Here is an 18,419-nt window from a genome sequence, read left to right on the forward strand (position 1 = left end):
CTTTCATATGAATGATAGGTTCTCTGTAGTTAAATACGTAGGGGGGCATCTGGTTGCTTAGTTGCTGGAGCATGTGACCCTTTATCACAAGGTTGTGAGTTCAAGCCCCACGCTGGGCATAGAGCTTACTTAAACAATAAAAATTGAAACAACATGTAAAGGAAACCCGTCACATTCAGCAGTAGTCCAGTGTTTCCTGCACTCCGCCTCCAGTCCCATTCTGTTCTGCCGAGCATACTGTCATTCGGTTCCCCAAGAACATCTTCGAGACTCAGATTTCCTTGTCAATAAATATTAAAGGCAAAGCAAACACCAAGCCTGCTTTGAATGCAAGTTTGTGCTTCCTCGGAGATGCCGAGCGCCAGAGGAATCCAGTGCCTTGCTCATGAAATGCACCATTCCCAAAGGAAACGGGGTGTGTGGGGGGGGATCTACAGGAAAGAGCCCAATGCCCAGAAAATCTGTTGCTGTCTATTTAGGCTTCCATGGCAAAATGTAAGGAAAAAGTATAAATGTTTGCCCCAGTCCTTGCATTCTGCAGACAGTGGACTTGTTACTGGGCAAAACGCCAATGCAGCAGGCACTCTGAAATAGGTCTCTTGCCTCCGTATGAACTGTGGGGCCGCAAGAAGACAGAACTTGCATTTACTTAACAATGCAACGTGCACATGATAAAATGACATCAGTGAAGCAAAGCAGAGGACGATCTTGAAGTCTGGAGCTGGGGCCCTGCTTCCGGGGATGGCTGGCTGGCTCAGACACCCCCAGTGAAAGGGGACTGCGAGCATGTGTTCTGAAGGTTTGTTAAAGCTTATGAAACATGATGGAGAATGAGACACTATGCCTGCGTGGTTATCTCTGAAGCAGGCAAGGCCCTGTTCGGCATCCCGCAAACATGACATTCTGGACCATGCATTTCACAACCCCGTTGCTAATTGCTCTATTCACTCCACCCTGTCTAGACTCAGAAAGTCAATTCCTCTTGTCCTCAGTCCTCACCACAACTATGTGTGCCTGACTGATCACTCCACACTGCTATGAATTCACCTCTGTCCTCTCCGTGCCCTGAGCGTTTTGCGGCTCTGTGCAGAATATCCCCTTAAAAGTACTTTACCGATCATCCGTTGTACATTGATTTCAGGTTTTAATCCTATAATCCTATTGTCATTAATAGTATTCTGACATCTCGGTGAGGCCCTGAACACGGCTTTCCTGGTGGAGCACCCCCCATGCACACACGGGCAGATCTTACAGTAGGAATGCTCCCATCTTTAGAACAGGAAAATTCCATTGACTTCAAATTGTTGTCAACATATAGCACATTTCTGTCATGTTAGAGGTGGTTTCCGTCTGCTCTGATACATATTTTTGGGAATAATGTCCTCTTAAGGGCCAGGTAAGATGGTCTTTGAGAAAGCCAGGAGCCCAGAGCATATCTCATCCCAAGCCCCTGCAAGTGGTGTCTGTTACCCCCGACAGAGGGCTTCTCATGATCCATTATCTGTGTTGCTGGAACACCACTAAATTTTGATACGACAGTTTTATTTAGTACTGGTCTGCTCCATCTGGGCCACACAGATCTCTCCCAACACCCCACTATTCCCACTCACAGGCAGGCCAATCTCAGGGTCCACTAGACCAGGGTCCAACAGCACTGCTCAAGAATTCTGCCATTCAGTTGTGTTTCCCAACCTACAGCCCACGGGCAGCCAAAATATTCAAAACATTTTGACTGCCCAGAAGATATCTGTGGTTCAATGTTGTTGTTGTTTTTTTCCTTTTTACCTTTTGACTCCCTTCATCCATTTCTCCACCCTCCCCACCCTCCACCTCTGGTAACCACTAGCTTTTTTTTTTTTTTTCTTAGATTGCATGACAGGAGAGATCACACAGTATTTTCTTTCTCTACGTGACTTATTTCACTTACATAATGCCCTCAAGGTCCAGCCATTTTGTCACAAGTGGAAGATTTCATTCTTTTTCATGGCTGAATAATATTCTATTATGCATATGTAAAATATATATTATATATACACACACGTACAGTTTCTTTATACACGTGTCTGTAGGTTGTTACGTGTTTCTATACCTCCACTATTGTAAGTAAATGTTGCAATGAACATAGGGATAAGTGCATCTTTTCTCAGTGTTTTCATTTTCTTTGGATAAATACCCAGAAGAGGAATTGCTAGATCTTCTGATAGTCCTGGTTTTACTTTTTGGAGGAACTCTTTTCCATACTGTTTTCTGCAGTGACTGCACCAATTTACATTCCCATCAACAGTGCATGAGTGTTTCCTTTTTTTCCATCCTGAAACTTGTTATTTCTTCTCTGATTATATCCATTCTGCTGGGTGTGAGGTGGTACCTCACAAACCTCCAAATGCGGTTTGGATTTGCAGTTCCCTGATCATGAGTGATGTTGAGCATCTGTTTACCTGTTGGTCATCTATATGTCTTTTTTGGAAAAAAAAAAATGTCTATTCAGATCGGCACACTATTTAACTGGATTGTTCGTTTTTTTGCTACTGAATTGTTGGAGTTCTTTATATACATTGGATATTAACCCCTTATCAGATAGATGATTTGCAAATATCTTCTCCCATTCAGTAGATTAATTCCTTTGTTGTGCAGAAGGCTTCCAGTATGATATAGTCCCACTTGTTTGTTTTTGCTTTTTGTGTCAGATCCAAAAAATCATCACCAAGACCAATCTTAAGGAGCTTACTACTTATGTTTTCTTGTGGGAATTTTATAGGCCCAGGTCTTACATTCAAGTCTTTAATCCATTTTGAGTTAATTTTTGTGTAATGGTAAAAGTTAGTGGTCCAATTTTCCCAACACCATTTATCAAAGAGAGCATCCTACCCATTGTACATCCTTTGCTCCCCGTGATAGAGGAATTGACTATACATGCATGGGTTTATTTCTGGGCTCCTTATTCTGTGTCATGGATCTATGTGCCTGTTTTTATGCCAACATTATACTGTACTAATTACTATCGCTTTGTAATACAGTTTGAAGTCAAAGACAGGAATACCTCCAGGTTTCTTGTTCTTTCTCAAGATTTCTCTGGTTATTCAGGGTCTTTTCTGGTTCTCTACAAATTTTATGATTATTTGTTCTATTTCTTGAAAAATGGGATTGGAGTCTTGATAGAGATTGCACTGAATCTGTAGATTGCTTAGGGTAGCACGGACTCTTTAACACTATTTATTCTTGTGATCCACGAGGACGGAATATCTTTTCCTTTATTTGTGTCTTCTTCAATTTCTTTTATTAATGTCTTATAACTTTCAACATACAGGTCTTTCACCTCCTTGGTTAAATTATTCCTTGTTATTTTATTCTTTTTGAGGCAATTGTAAATGGGATTGTTTTCTTAATTTCTTTTCCTGATAGTTTTTATTAGTGTGGAGAAGTACCACTGATTTCTATATATTGATTTCATATGCTGCAACATTACTGAATTTATTTATTCTTACCGTTTTTTGATGGTATCTTTAGGGTTTTCTGTGTATAATATCATGTAATCTGCAAATAGTGACAGTTTTACTTCTTTCTTTCCAATTTGGATGCTTTTTCTCTTTCTTGCCAAATTGCAATGGCTGGGACTTTCAATACTGTGTTGAATAAAAGTATCAAGGGGGACATCCTTCTCTTGTTCCTGATCTTAGAAGAAAGACTTTCAGCTTTTCACCATTGAGTATGATGATCACAGATGCAAAAATCCCCCACAAAACATCAGCAAGCTGAGTTCAACAGTACATTAACAGGAACACACACCATGATCAAGTGGGATTTATTCCATGGATGCAAGAATGGTTCAACACCGGCAAATCAGTCAATGTGATACTACCAGATCAACAAGATGAAGGATAAAAGTCATAGGATCATGTCAGTAGACCCAGAAAAGGCGTCTGATATAAGTCAACTTCCATTTATGATAAAAACTCTCAACAAAGTGGGTACAAAGGGAACATATCTCAACATAATAAAAGCCATAGATGACAAGCCCACAGCTCTGTGTGGGTTAACTCTTACCTTCCTTCTTTCTCCACTTCTGGAATCTGTACATAGAATATAGAAAACAATCTATAGAAGAACTTGGGAGGAAACACTATTAAGCATGTCCTTTAAAATGCTGACTCATCAGTATTAAATAAAAGGGAAAACCAGGATAATCCATATAGCTCAGAATCAGTAAAGCCTGGCCCATGTCTTATTCCAGTTTGGGGGCTTTTCTCCTGTTACAAAGTAGCAAAGTTTTATAAGAGACAGACCATGGCTTTCCAGCAAGAGGGATTTGGTTTCCTGTTCTGGTCCAAATGGGTCAATAACTTTTTTTTTTTTTTTTAACATCAAGTCCTTTTCTGTAGGGGAATGAGTCATGCCATTCTCTAATGGTTGGCACTGAAATCCATATTTTGGCTATTACGATCTTATTTTTCAGGGAGTTTTTCTCCTGTGACATCAGTCCAATAAATCATTAAGGGAAAAGCCATGGATATTGGAGAGAGAAAGGAACAAAGTGAACACACCCTTCACATCCACACTTCATGAGACTTCAAACAGTGGGGAGTAAGCGTGGCCAGACTGGCTGCTGCCAGCTGGAAGGTAGTCAGATCGGAGACAAGGCTAAACTCTCGGATTCACAACACCACTGACACACACTTACTGCACTCTGTGTAAAATGATCACTTGATCCTATCTCCCACGCATATCTGGGAGGAGAAAAAGAAAAGGAGAAGGAAACACGTAATTCCAGCATCTCAGTGTCCACTCACAATGAGGTCAACGCTGTGACAACAGATTTTGCCACAGAGTTCTAATTTGAAGGGAAGAATGGTATCACTGTTTCTGCTGGCAGTGCACTCCTCACTCAGCATGGCCTCCTTGTGTTTGACTGTCACTGTGACCCTGGGCTGCTACACTGCTGGCTGGGACGGCAGCATCTGCACACATTCCGATCAGTGGCCGGGACTTCCGCCAGGGGAGATGACAGACACCCCACCGCCCTGGACTCAGTGGGGAGCTCCAGTTGCAGAGCAGCCCTGAGCTACCGGGTGGGTGATGGATGCCCATGATGTGGCCCTCAGAATGAGCTCTGCCCCTCACCCATCAGGATGGTAACGTGGCCCCAGCCCTGCACCACACAGCAGAGGGCACCCCCAGCTGTGCCAGCCCGAGGGTTCCCACGTAATCCTGACGGACGCTCTGGGTTTCCTTACAGTCACTGCGGGGTCCACAGCACTTATGCCTTCACTGGACTGACCAGAGGTCAGTACTATGCAGGACACCAAGTATGTCCAAGGTAAGCACTGCTCTTTTCCACTGAGCTCAGACTGTCACGGTTTGTCTTCCTTCGCTTACCTTCTTACCCGCATCTGCACGAAGCCGGTTTACAAATGCAGCCTGGCGCACGCCTGACGGGGAATCACCATCCATGTGAACAGGACTCAGTGAACTCTGGCCAGAATGTGCTTCTGACAAATGGGTCAACTGGTCATTGACATCATTCTGTTTAAAATAAATTGCTAGGGGCGGCTGGGTGGCTCAGTCGGTTAGGCACCTGCTTTGGGCTCAGGTCATGATCCTGGGGTCCTGGGGTCGAGCTCCATATTGAGCTTCCTGCTCCGCAGTGTGGGGGTGTGTGTCTGCTTCTGTCTCTCCCTCTGCCCCTCTCCCCTGCTGCTCGTGCTCTATTTCTCAAATAAATAAAATACTTAAAAAAAAGGCAAATTGGTTTAAAAAATTTAAGGATGAATCGTTATTTCTGTTCCCATTTTGCAAAACTGTCCATTCTGGCAAATATGACAAATCCTGTGAGAACAACTGTGTAATCCCATCTACCGAAAGTCTAAAGCCAGAGTAGATCATTTGACGTGGCTGGTGAGGCATTCAGGTACGACTGTCGTTCACAGATTAAGGGAAGCGTTTTGGTTACAGTGGGTGCAGTTAAAATAGCCGCTGGCAATCCTACCCGCTCATGCTCTTCTACATTGGATCAGACACTTTTAGGACGGTGCCATCTTGGAGTTTTGATGGTGAGGAGAGCTGGAGCCGAGAACAACTCAGGACAGCCCAGCTGCCTGGTGCTGGAATTAAATCTGCTCCAGGAGCCCAGCTTCATGCCCCTCTCCTTACGCCATGCTGCCCCCTCCTGAAAGGCTTGGATATCACTTTTCTCTCTTTCTAATGCCGTGTCCACGAATCAAGTGGGAGAGATGACGCAGTCAGACCTGCTATCCCCATCACCTCTCCTTCCAGTCCTGGGTTTGGCAGAGTCCAGGGCAGGATTACATGCTGCAAACCAGATGGGGCAGACAGACCCTGCCGTCCTGCCCACACTCAGGGGACCGGCCTGGCAGAGCAGCCCAGAGTGTTCTGGCGAGGGAGGAGAGGATATTCTCATTCTCATTCCAGCATGGTCCTAGGCAATGGGTGGGACAAAGTTCCCTTCCCAGGAAGGTTCTCCGTTTGCTTTCTCTTATCTTCAGGGCAGGGCCATCCTGATAGACATGCCCAAAGCTGAACCCCACAGCCCAAGGAAAGGGTGTGATGGCTTCTGGTACCTGGGACTCTGGAGTTGGTTTGGAGAAAATGTACACCAGGAGGGATAAAGATTGCCAGCTTCATGGGAACTGATCCCGTGAAGGGCGGGGGGTCGGAATTTAAGAATCCACGCTCTGTTAGGTGAGATGATGGGAACTGCCCGTTCTCTTGGCCACGGTCTCCACGGGAATGCCTGAGGGGTGGCATTTCTTTAGAGGAAAAGCTGCAGAAGCTGTTTGGTCAGGATCAATATTTCTGCCCGCAAAATACGGGGCCTCACATAAGCTTTCTGATGGTGCTAAGCGTCACAGCAATTCTGGGACATTTCTCCACGGGCAGGATCTCTTCTGAAAAGGAGCAAACCAAGAGCACCCCACTGGTAGGGTCTGATTTTCTCTTAACGACACTCAGTGAAGGCATGAGGGGTGAGCTCTGATCCTCTCAGCCACTTGTGGAGGGACCACCTCTAGAGTGAGTCCTGTTTGCAGACACGGGAATGTGCAGAGCCTGTTGATTACTTACAACAGGCGACTTCAGTAATGACAATGTCAGAAAGCCGGGACTTCCTGAAGAGCTCGTGAATGAGAAGGAAACAAGCCCCTGTGTAGATCAAGATGATAATAGGAGCTTCCTATGCTCAGGAAGGCCGTGATCTTGGTGAAAAGTGTGCCACGTGGCCCAGGGGGCTTGGAAGACGAGCTCCAGGCCCAGCAGGCCCACGTGAGAGCGCAGACACAACGCGGTACAGAGGCATGGCGGGGTGTGCAGGAGGGAAGTCAGAAGTACGCCATATGGACAGTGCAGCTGGAAGGCGAGGGCCAGAGGACTGGCTGCATGTGGGGCTCTAGGGAGGACCCTAGCAGAGAGTGGTGGGCAAAAGACAGACCCACACAATGTGTATGTGTGAGATGCCTGCTGGGTCTAATGTGAGATTCCAGCTCGGGAAACTCAAACCCTATTTTGCAGGGGAACGTTCTAATTCACATAAATGATAAAGCCTGGTAACGAAGAAAGCAAAGGTCTTCCCTTTCAAGTGTGCATGCCCGTCTCTTACCATCTCCATGGCGGCACGCTCTGAATGCCAGCTGGGAAGTTTAGTTTGCTTGGGCTCATCAGCAGTAAGATCTCCTGCGTGGTGCCCTTACGATAATGCATGTTCCCCCAAACCAAACGAGCCTTCTCGTCTGGAGCAGCTGGCGAGCCCATGATTCGTTCATGGGCCACATGAGGAAAGAGAACGAGAACCCGGCTGGCCATCCGTGGTGAGCTGGTCTGGGTGCAGAATGAAAAGATACCACACCGTGACCCGCAAACAGAAGCAAGGTGAGAGCAACCCTCTTTGCGCGACATATGTTTCTAATGCGTGTGTCACATCAGGGAGGCCCCTCTGCAACTCCAAGGAACTGAGTCACGGGCTGGGGGAAATCAAGCGGAGGAGGTGCGTCTTCTGGTGAATGAACCTTCAAGCAAAGCTGGAGGGTGTTTTCAAGAGGCAGGAAGCACCCTGTGGTCCCGCTGTGGCTTCCTGGGTTGAGCTGATTAGCCCTCCAAGGTGTTGTTCAAAACACTCATTCCTCATCGGCACGATCATCACTACTGCTGTCTTCCTGGATCGTGTTATAGAGAGAGTGGCCTCGAAATTCCATGTCCAATGGGCGCCCGGGTGGCTCAGTCAGTTAAGTGTCTGACCCTTGACTTCAGCTCAGGGTCATGATATCAAGCCCCATGTGGGGCTCTGTGCTGGGCATTGGAGCCTGCTTGGGATTCTCTCTCTCCCTCTGCCCCTCCCCTCTTGTGTGCAAGCACTCTCTCTTTCTCTCTCTAAAAAAGCCTGTTTTCAGTCCTCATCGGCATCTAGGAGTGGGACTCTGGGTCACATGGCAATATTCAATACTGAACTGAACGGGGAAACCAACAAACCCTTTTCTAGGGCAGGTGTGCTCCTTTGCTTTCCCACCAGCAAGCACAAGGTTTCTAATTCTTCCACATCCCAAATATTGGTTATTTAAGAAAGTGTGTGTGCCCACAAGAGCAGGGCGGGGAGGGGCAGAGGGAGTATGTCAAGCAGACTCGCTGCTGGGTGCAGAGCTGGATACGGGTCCCATCCCCTGAGCCGGAGACCGTGGTCCCAAATCAGGAGCCGGACGCCGAGTCACGTGAGCCGCTCAGATGCCCATCCTCTCCCCTCCTCCCAATCTTCCTCCTCCTTTCTGTTAAGTCCCAGTCACCTCGGTGGGTGTGAGTGGTATTTCACAGTGCTCGGACTTGCATTTCTCCAGCGAACCACCATGTTGAGCGTCCTTTCGTGCGTTTCCTGCCCATCAGGCATCTGCTTTCAATGGCTGAGTTTGAAGAGCCACAGGTCAAGAATTAAGGTTAAGAGCCACCGCTCCAGTCTTCGCACCCGACCGTCACAGCACACGGCCCGGCCTATGGGCATCTCATTGTTCTCTCTTGGGATGGAGCTGCAGGGCCTCAGCACACACCCCACAAAAGGGCTCTTCCCACACGCTTGGCTGCCGCTTGGCTGGTCTCTCCTCCATTCTCTGTGAGTCAGTGTGAAACACCAGGGCCTGTCGCCTCTCTTACAATTTCCACAGACGCCACAAGCACCCGAGTTCTGAGGCCTGTAGTGGTGGGTCATCTCTGCCCAGACTACCACTATCTGGATGTTTGCCCTGGAACCTTCTGTACCTGAGGTCCTGGGCAGGTGTGTCCAGGCTCCTGGTTTCTCCCCAAGTCACACTGCCTTCCAGAGTCGTGTGTGTGTGTGTGTCTGTGTGTCTCACACCGTGAGCCAACACCTTCCCTGCTCTGGCCACAGCGCTCTCTCTTGCTATATGAGCAATGCCCACGCTGGCTGCTCCCTTTGCTAAAACGAGCAGAGAAAGCGATTCTTCTCGTTTTTAGGGTGTCTGGGGAATTTTCTATTTCACAGATTTGAGTTACTGCCAAATGCATTTCACTTATTTTTCCAGAACGTCTGGGATTATGTACACAAATGTCGTCACTTACTTCAGACCGTTCTCACATTTTTTTTTCCTTTCATTAAAAATTCTGGCAGTTGACATCCTCTAGGGAGGGACTTCCATGCATGTGTGCATGTGTGAACACGCACGCACACACATGTGCACGCACACACACTCACACACACGGAACAGAGTACTTATCTCTTCCACAGACCCTCAGACATGGGAGGCAGAGCAGGAGACCCCAAATGCGTTGAGACGCAGAGAATGGTCACACCCCAGCTCCGCAGGGTGACCCGACCTCAGTCACCCACCAACAGGAAAGGCACGCGGCATGCGCACATCCCACACTAAGGTCAGCATCACTTGCGGACCCCAGAAATTGCTTCGCCGCAGCATTCTAGGAAGGACCCCAATACTGAGAGCTGCCATGGACCATTAAAATTACACTTAACTGGTCATATTACTCTTCTATTGTGATTGTCCTGGACCTAAATGTTACGACTTCCTGGAGAACCCGCAGGGAGCAGGTGATTCTCAGTCCTCCAGGAGAAAGCAGAAACTATCCTGGCCCTGGGACTCCCCCAGTGCCCTTCCCCGGGGGACCTCACGACGTGCTCGCCTGTGGCCTGTCTGTGGTTCATCTGTGGCCCATCCGTGGCCAGTCCTTCCTCTGGGTGTCCAGGTGCTTTAATGATCTGTGTTCTGCTCATACGTCCGCGATCTCAGGACAAACCATGCCCTCAGTCAGCGGTCATGGTTTGTAACACACACACGCTACAACCAGGTCACAAAGACATAAGCAGCAGTGAAGGAAATGCTGAAACATCGTTGTGTCTGAGGGGCCAGAAGAATGTCTGGGAAGTGCTACGGAGGCATGATATATACCATGGATGGACATACATGTTCCGGAACCCCTGCCAGCTGCTGATTTAAGGTGACGAACTGGAGGGGAAGCCATGTTACCACAAGGCACAGAGGGGCAGTCACGTCACTGACTAGAGAAGTCCTTGCATCGGCTGCCACCTCTCACACTCTCAACACGCTTGGTGCCCTTCAGTGCCTTTGAGGCCATGTTCCACGCTTCCCCACTCCCTGCCTCAGGGGTCCCCCAGGCTGGCCGCTTTGACACCCACACGTGCAGGGCAGTCTGTGTGGTTAAGAAACCATCGTGGCCCAGCACCTTGTTAGCCCACCGGCTGGGCCAAAAGCAAGAGCGGCAGTAAACCACTAACTAGGCCCGTCTGCGGTTCCCACGTGGTCTTCCTTCAGGGGCCTCTTGTCACTGTGGGCTCTGCTGTCCCCCAGGCCCCCCTCCATGCTCCGTTCCTATGGAGGAGCAGGAGGAGGCAGAACACGAGCTCAAACCCAAACCATCTTCCAGGACACGGTAATCGAGGCACAGGTCTCCTTGGACAAACCTGCCCTCCCCCCATCGCATGACCTGCCTTGGATCTGGTGGGGTAGACACAGGGGCCGGTGGGGGTCTTCTAGACCTTTCTAGACCTTTCTATGTCTCGGGCCTGACGTGGGACTGCTCCGGTCCTTACAGCCCAGACATTCTCGGGGTCAGACCTTCCCTACCCCGGCAGGGCCTCCAGGGTCTTCAGGAGGAGGCAACTGATGACCCCAACCCACACCGCATTTAGCTTTGGCTACAAACCTGCATGTTTCCCAAGCGCTGAGGACCCCTGCCCTAGCCCACTGGGGGTCGTCACTGTTGTGTGCCTGAGTTTCCCCCAGATTCCAGTGCTGTTGTCCTTGCTGGGTCCTGACCGCCACGGGGTCTAAAGTTCCTCTAAACACACATCACGTCTCTGTGAAGAAGCCCACATGGCAGACAGAGGAAGCATTTTACCCACACACCACTGACTCACCACATTAGTGGACTAGGCTTTCAAATTCGCCTCCTTGCTTCTCAGTTAATAGATAATATTTAATAGTTAATAATAATATCACCGTTAATTTTGCTTTGTTGGCACCAATTACCATGGCTGGTAGTTACAGTCACTAGATACGTAGCAACTGATTTTCTTGTTTTTCTAAGTTTATTGTATTCTCTTTGGTAGCTTTGTTAATTATTTTATCTCTTTTTAAATTTTATTATTTTTATTTTTTCATCATGACAGGTGCACTCCTCGCCCCTGTCACCTGTTCCCCATCCCCCACCCACCTCCCCTCTGGTGACCACCAGTGTTTCTTGGTTTGTCTCTCTTTGTTCTTTCCCTCTGCTCATTTGTTTTGTTTCTTAAATTCCACACATGAGTGAGATCATATATAGTACCTGTATTTCTCTGACTCATCTCACTTAGCATGAAACCCTCTAGCTGGTGTCATTGCAAACGGCAATTTTCAAATAATTAATTAAATTTAGAATATTTCAAATAAATTTTTATTTCAAATAATTAGAATAAAACTAAGGAATCACTCATATGCGTACGCTAAAACAAATGAAATCTCCCCAAATTTATTTGTATATTTGTATAGTGAGATTCCATCACTGAATTGATTTTTATTTGGTTAATTAATATGTCACTTACTTACTGAGATTTTGAAACTTAATTGAAAATCAATTTGTTAATTAATATTACTATTTTATTACTGGAATATTCAGTCGCTCCACTACCAAAGTGTTATTAATGAGAAACTGACCCATTTAATACGTGCCGTTGATTTAAAGCGGCTGGAGATCTTGTGTTGCTTGTTTTTGGTTCACAGCATGTCCAGTGACCAAAAATCTCATACAAGGTCCTATTCTCCTACAAAGTAAATGAGTAAAATGGCTGCCAAAGGTGAGTAGATGTGAGGTGAAACCATTTCCTTAGAGCCTCTCCCGCGCTACCATCAAGGACGGAGCAGAGAGCCGCAGACACGGCAAGCAGGGCCCGGGGTCCGTGGCCCCACCTCAGGGGTGGTGTCGGGGCCCGCCAGCGACCCAGAAAGCCCACTCTCCTTCGTCTGACCTCACTGCGGGTGCTGTCACCCAGCAGCCACTCACACTACTCTTCCCGGGCTCCTGGCAGCCACCTGCGGCCTTGTCATCAAGTGCCACCAAGAAACTGTGAGTGGACAGGACGTGCAGAAACTTCCTGCGGGGCCCCTACATCAGCACTCCCTCCAGTCGAGGGAGGGGCGGATGACAAGGACCGTCTCACTGGTGTTGTGGAAGCTTAGTGCTCCATCCCTGCAAGGATCCCGTCTTAGGGGTCTATGAGAGGAATCGAGAACTTCCGATCAAGGGGCACCTGGGCGACTTGGTCAGTTAAGTGCCCGCCCTCAGCTCCGGTCATGATCCTGGGCCTTGAGATAGAGTCCCACATCCATCAGGCTCCCCACTTGGCGGGGAGTCTGCTTCTTCCTCTGACCCTTCCCCTCCAACCCCTTGCTCATGCTCTCTCTCAAGTAAGTAAATTCTATAAAATAAAATAAAACAAAATAAATAAAAGAGTAACAAACTACACAGAAATCGATTTTCACTGGCTGCACTCATGAACATGGCATGCGTGCATTTGACAGGTACATATGAGCCCCCCTTGTTGCAAGCTCTGCACTAATCGCTAGCCATACAACCACATGTAATGTAATAATAATAATAATACAATAATAATAATGATGATAATAATAGGGGTGCCTGGGTGGCTCATTTAGTTAAGCATCTGACTCTTGACTTTGGCTCGGGTCATGGTCTCAGGGTCCTAGGATCATGCCCTGTGCTGGGCTTGGCCCTTACTGGGGTGTCTGTTTAAGATTCTCTCTTTCTCTCTCCCTCTGCTCCTCTCCCCAAACTTGCACACTTTCTCTCTAACATAAATAAATAAATTTTTAAAGAAAAATAAGAGCTTCACTTAGAAATACAAAGACCACACAGTTCATATGTATGCTGAATTCCCTCCATAGATTCTGACCCCCTTCCTCATGTGTGAAGGTCGACTCAGGAGCTGGGGATCTGAGAATGGGGCAACATCCAGACCAGTGAAATGCTCACTCAGTAGAACCTAAACAGAGGCATGACATCTGCTTGGGAATCTCCAAGTTCCATGACACAAGCTGTCTGATGTCTGCTCTGCGTTCCACTGTGATGATTTACACGGTCGAGGGCCTGTGTCGTCAGGAGGGAAAAGGCCAAGGTCCACTTTGGCCAGCCTCCACTCAACCGCACAGGAGTCCCAGCCCACAGAGACAGAGCAGTCAAGGACACAAAGACAGAGCGGTCAAGGACATTCAAGTGCAAAGGAAAATCAAACTCTGTCTTTCTGTAGATCATTGTATTCTCAAAGGAATATGCTTCACCACCATCTGCGTTTAGGATTTCCTCGTATTTTTTGCTCTAAAGCTAGAAAACCATCCAGACGAGGCAGAAGTCCACTCTGCTACAGGAAAATAAACAGCATGGACAAACCACTTGGGAAATATCACTATGTGTTCTTAGAGTTCAACCAATATCCTCTGATGAAATGTGCGCGTGTGCACATATTATATACACGCATATGCAATTTATAAAAATCTTTCAAGCCCACAATGGCAAATCTATTCTTTGCTTCCCATTTTGCTTTCTCTCTCTTTTTTTTTTAAAGATTTTATTTATTTATTTGACAGACAGATCACAAGTAGTCAGAGAGGCAGGCAGAGAGAGAGGAGGAAGCAGGCTCCCCGCTGAGCAGAGAGCTCGATGTGGGGCTCGATCCCAGGACCCTGGGATCATGACCTGAGCCGAAGGCAGAGGCTTTAACCCACTGAGCCACCCAGGCGCCCCTGCTTTCTCTTTTTTATCTCTGCGGAATGTCCAAGCAGTGGTTACTGTTCAAGCTGGTGGCATTATCTCCGTTCCTGAAGCACAGCACCAACATTTCTGAAACACGCCTTCCTGAAGGCTGATCTCGGCACCTCCTCAGTGCTCACGAGCAAACACATCACACGTATGAGGCTTCTAGTTCGAGAGTCGCGCTTACAGTATGACTACAGACCCGCAGTATATGGGGGCATATGGTGGCAAACACTCTTAGCCACGAAATTACAGGTACCATTGGGATCAGGGGATGAGAAGAAACCTCTGGCCCTTCTCACCCCAGATAGAAGGTCAGATACCGAGAAGCTGGGAGATCATGGGCGCAGTCTGTTTCCGGAAGTGCGTGTTTCCAGTCCAGAGTCAAAAACTGTCCTAGATGCACACACGCCTGCACACACAGGCATGCAGGCCCTCGAACACCGTGGGCAATCATTGACAGCCCCTGGCTCTCCCCAAACAGCCCCCCCCACCCCGTCTTCCTGATGGACCTTGGACCAGCTTGGCGGGTGGGTCCCTGCAGGGTCTGCCCCTCTCTGCACAGACCCTTCTCAACCTGCAGCTGCCCCCTTGCTTTCTAACCTCTTGCCAGCACCCGGGGCGGGGGGGGGGGGGGTTGGGGGGTCTTGGTTCTCAGCAGCAGCAGCAGCAGCAGCAGAGTCACCGGGGAACTCATTAGAAATGCCAAATTGCAGGCCCCACCCTGGTAGCCTGAACCAGAATTCTTCCAAGACTCACGATGCCCTTGTACCTGGAACGTACGCAGCGCCAAGCGAGGGGCTCCCCTGGTGTGTCTTCCCTGAATGCAGGGCTTGGCCTGGCTCCTCTCTGTAGCCCCAAGAGTCCTGTGGTCTCCTGTGTCTCCTAGGGCAGAGCCTCCACGACAGTCTGCCCAGTGAGGGGCTGGGCTCTTCTCCTCTCTCGTGCTTGCTCTCCCTCCTCCCTTCCCTCTGTCCTCCCTTGTCTGTTTTTTCTCAATGTCAACTCTTCTCATTCTGTGACTCAAGATGCAGACTTCAGAAGACAAATCATTACGTACGGGGCTAAATAATATAAAAATCACCATGCATGTGTATGGACAAATACCCATCCACTACCCTTATTAAAAGTCCCTTCAAAGGGGCTATGACCCTCAGGAGTGGAGAAGGGGACGGGGTACCTTAGGGCAGCTTCATCTGCATGTGTTGTACTTCTTAGCAACTCACAAAATGGCAGGAAGCAAAGCTGGCTCCCGAGGAACATTTGCTAACTGTGGGCGGATGACACATGACTGTTTATTTTATTCTGTGACTCTCTACAAACTGGGACTCTGTGGAAATACTTCCAAGAGCTGAAGGAGCTGAACCGAGCCTGGGGAGGGGAGGGGAGGAGAGGGGAGAGAAGCCAGAGGCTGCAGCCCTGCTCACTGCCTGTGAGTCCTGGCCAGCAGGGACATCTCCCCAGGAAGAAAAGGAAGGAATCCCGGTAGATGTGGGGAAAAGTTAAGATGGAAAAATCAAGAAAGTGGCACAATCTAGGAAGGGGAGCAGAAGCCATGGCGAAGGGCAAAATCTACCCCAAGCTACACAAGGAGGGGAAAAGGGAGGCCAGGCCTTGGGAGGCCCCCAGGCCCTCCAGTGGGAGAGCCATCCAGAGGGCATCTGATTCATGTCACTGAGGAGCCCAGCCTGCAGCAGGGCATGAGGGTAGAGCACACTCCAGGGCAGCGACCTCGAGAGGCAAACCCCTTTCTGTGTCAGGAGGGAGGCAATTTGGCAGATGGCAGCCCCACCTGGCCCAGCAAGTACCTGGACGAGCTGGAAAAGAAAGGCATGGAGCTCAGAGGCCAAGGGATGCCCAGGAAGAAAGCTCACTTTAACAAAGTAGATGGGGGAGGCCAGAGTGCAGCCGGAGGCCAGGGAGGAGGCTGCAGGTGCCGTGACAGGTCGAGTGGGAGAATAGGCAGGATGAGGGTTCGAAGGTAAGTCGAATGCACAAACCCGGGAGGCCACAGTGTGGGCAAGCTACAGCTTTGGTTCTTTCTCAAAAGGTGGGCGGACTCCCTGGAGTGTGTGTCTAGGACCCCGGAGGATGTCCCCTGCTGGGAAGAGGAGGGGAGAGTGTCTGGGAGGGGAACACACAGAGGACTCTCGTCCACTGAGTGGGGTGGAGTACTCTGGGCAGCGCTGTGCCTTGTTGGGACCCACCTTCCAGAAGCCTCACTTTGCCTGCTAAATGCACCAGGAGGACCTGAGGAGGTGAGGCCCCAGCGGAGGCCATGGGCGCACAGTCCCCAGGAGATCTGCACCGTGGTGGCCTCCAGAGAGGAGAGTCCCATCTACCGGGAATGAGGCAGAGAGGGTTTGAGGATGGCGCATGGGTGGTGTGGGATGATGGAGAGAACAAAGGGGACACCAAGGTTTTGGTGTAAGTTCGACAAGGACAGAGCTGCCATCTCCTGAGATGGGACCGACACCAAGGGCTGGGAGCTCACTTGTCTCCATGACCTGGTTTCACAAGCAACTTAGAGGTCGCTCTCGGAACCAATGCACCTCCTGGCCACTGAGACTCTGGTCTTACACCTGCTCGTCAAAGAGCAGGGAGAAGGTCAGGAAAGCTATGAAGACAGTAGAGAAAAAGAGATACTCCTGTCTTACGGGAATAGAAGGAAACTCAGTATTTTGAAAGGGACATTTTCCACCTCCCTTCCCTACAAACATTGCATTTTCAGCCAAAAGGTTAAAAATCTGTGTTTCTTCCTTTTGCTCTAAGAACCAAGTGTTGGCATTAGGCAGTGCCAATCAACTTCAGCTCTACATTACTCTTACTCTAGGAATCCCATGCTGCGGGCGCCCGGGTGGCTCAGTGGGCTGAGCATCTGACTCTTGGTCGTGGCTCAGGTCATGCTCTCAGGGTCGTGAAACTGAGTCCTGCATCGGGCTCCAAGGTCCGCGCGAGGCTGCTTGAGAGTCTCTCTCTCCCTCTCTCCCTCTGCCCCTCCCCCTCCGCTTGTGTGTGTGTGCGTACTCTCTCTCTCTAAAATAAATAAACAGAAAAGAAAGAAAGGCTCAAGAAAACACACAAAGTGACAGAAAACTGTGCTCGGCTGTCAGCATTCGTTGTGATTCCCCCATTCCACTTTTAAAACTTTCCATAGGCCACCTGTCTCTTAATTTTGAATACAAAATGCATTAGAGAAGGTAGAAAGCCATGGAAATAGCTCTTCAAAGCTGATTTATAACCAAAATGAGTTCTACGTCACAAACACGTGGCTCAGCCCTCCGGACATATTTTCCTGCTCTCCGTTTGTGGACGTTCCAAAAAAACAGGATTAATCAGAGCTTTTCCAAGGCTGGTCTCTGCTTGTGGAACACTGTCCCCTGGTGGCAGAAATGAGTCAACACACCCTCCTGGAGGGTGCAAGTTCTCCTGATCCTTAGAGGTTAGATTTGGGCTCAGGCATGCCAAGTGCAAGTTTAGCATCTCCAATGAGCAGGGGACCCGGGGGAAGCTGAAACTGTGGAATTTCTTTTACACCTTAGTTTTGAATGACTTTTCCGAAAGAAATGCTGTTTTACTGGTGGGCATCCCTATAAACTTCTAGGGCTTCCCAGTTCAGGCCCCCAACGCCACAGATGCCCCCATTAGGGCTAGGCTACTCTGTGGGGGGCACTCCCACCTGGTTCCCAAACACGGATTCTCCATGCATGAGAAGCAGGCACTATGATGATGGAGGATTTCCATAACTGCCTCAACAGGGCAAGCGGTCAAAGGGTCCCAGACAATTTTAATTTGTTTATAGTTTTTTGTTTGTGTGTGTGTGTGTGGTTTTTCTTTCTTTCTTTGTTGTTGTTGTTGTTTGTTTCTGGTTTTTGGTTTTTTAATCGAGACACTGATTTTTGAAAATCAGTCACCAAAAAGACTTTTTAACTTTATGGTAACGAACAGTGCAATGGTATCCGATATAATTCATATTGATAAGTTTTAAATTGGTCAAATTTATAGACTCTGGCTTTTTTTTTTTTTCTAACAAAGGCAAGGCACCCATAAATGCTCAGTTACTATGGTTCATTTGCCAACTTGCCTAATGGCCCAAGTTAGTAACAGTCACCAGGATGAGAACTTGGGTCACT

General features: G+C 48.5%; 1 protein-coding gene across 7 annotated transcripts in view; it reads right to left on the minus strand.

Annotated features, from left to right (window-relative positions):
- COBL (cordon-bleu WH2 repeat protein) overlaps positions 1–18,419 on the minus strand; it is a 260,852-nt gene that overhangs the window by 114,095 nt on the left and 128,338 nt on the right. The window lies entirely within an intron of this gene.

This window comes from Meles meles, chromosome 10 (genome assembly GCF_922984935.1).
Source record: "Meles meles chromosome 10, mMelMel3.1 paternal haplotype, whole genome shotgun sequence".
NCBI lineage: Eukaryota > Metazoa > Chordata > Mammalia > Carnivora > Mustelidae > Meles > Meles meles.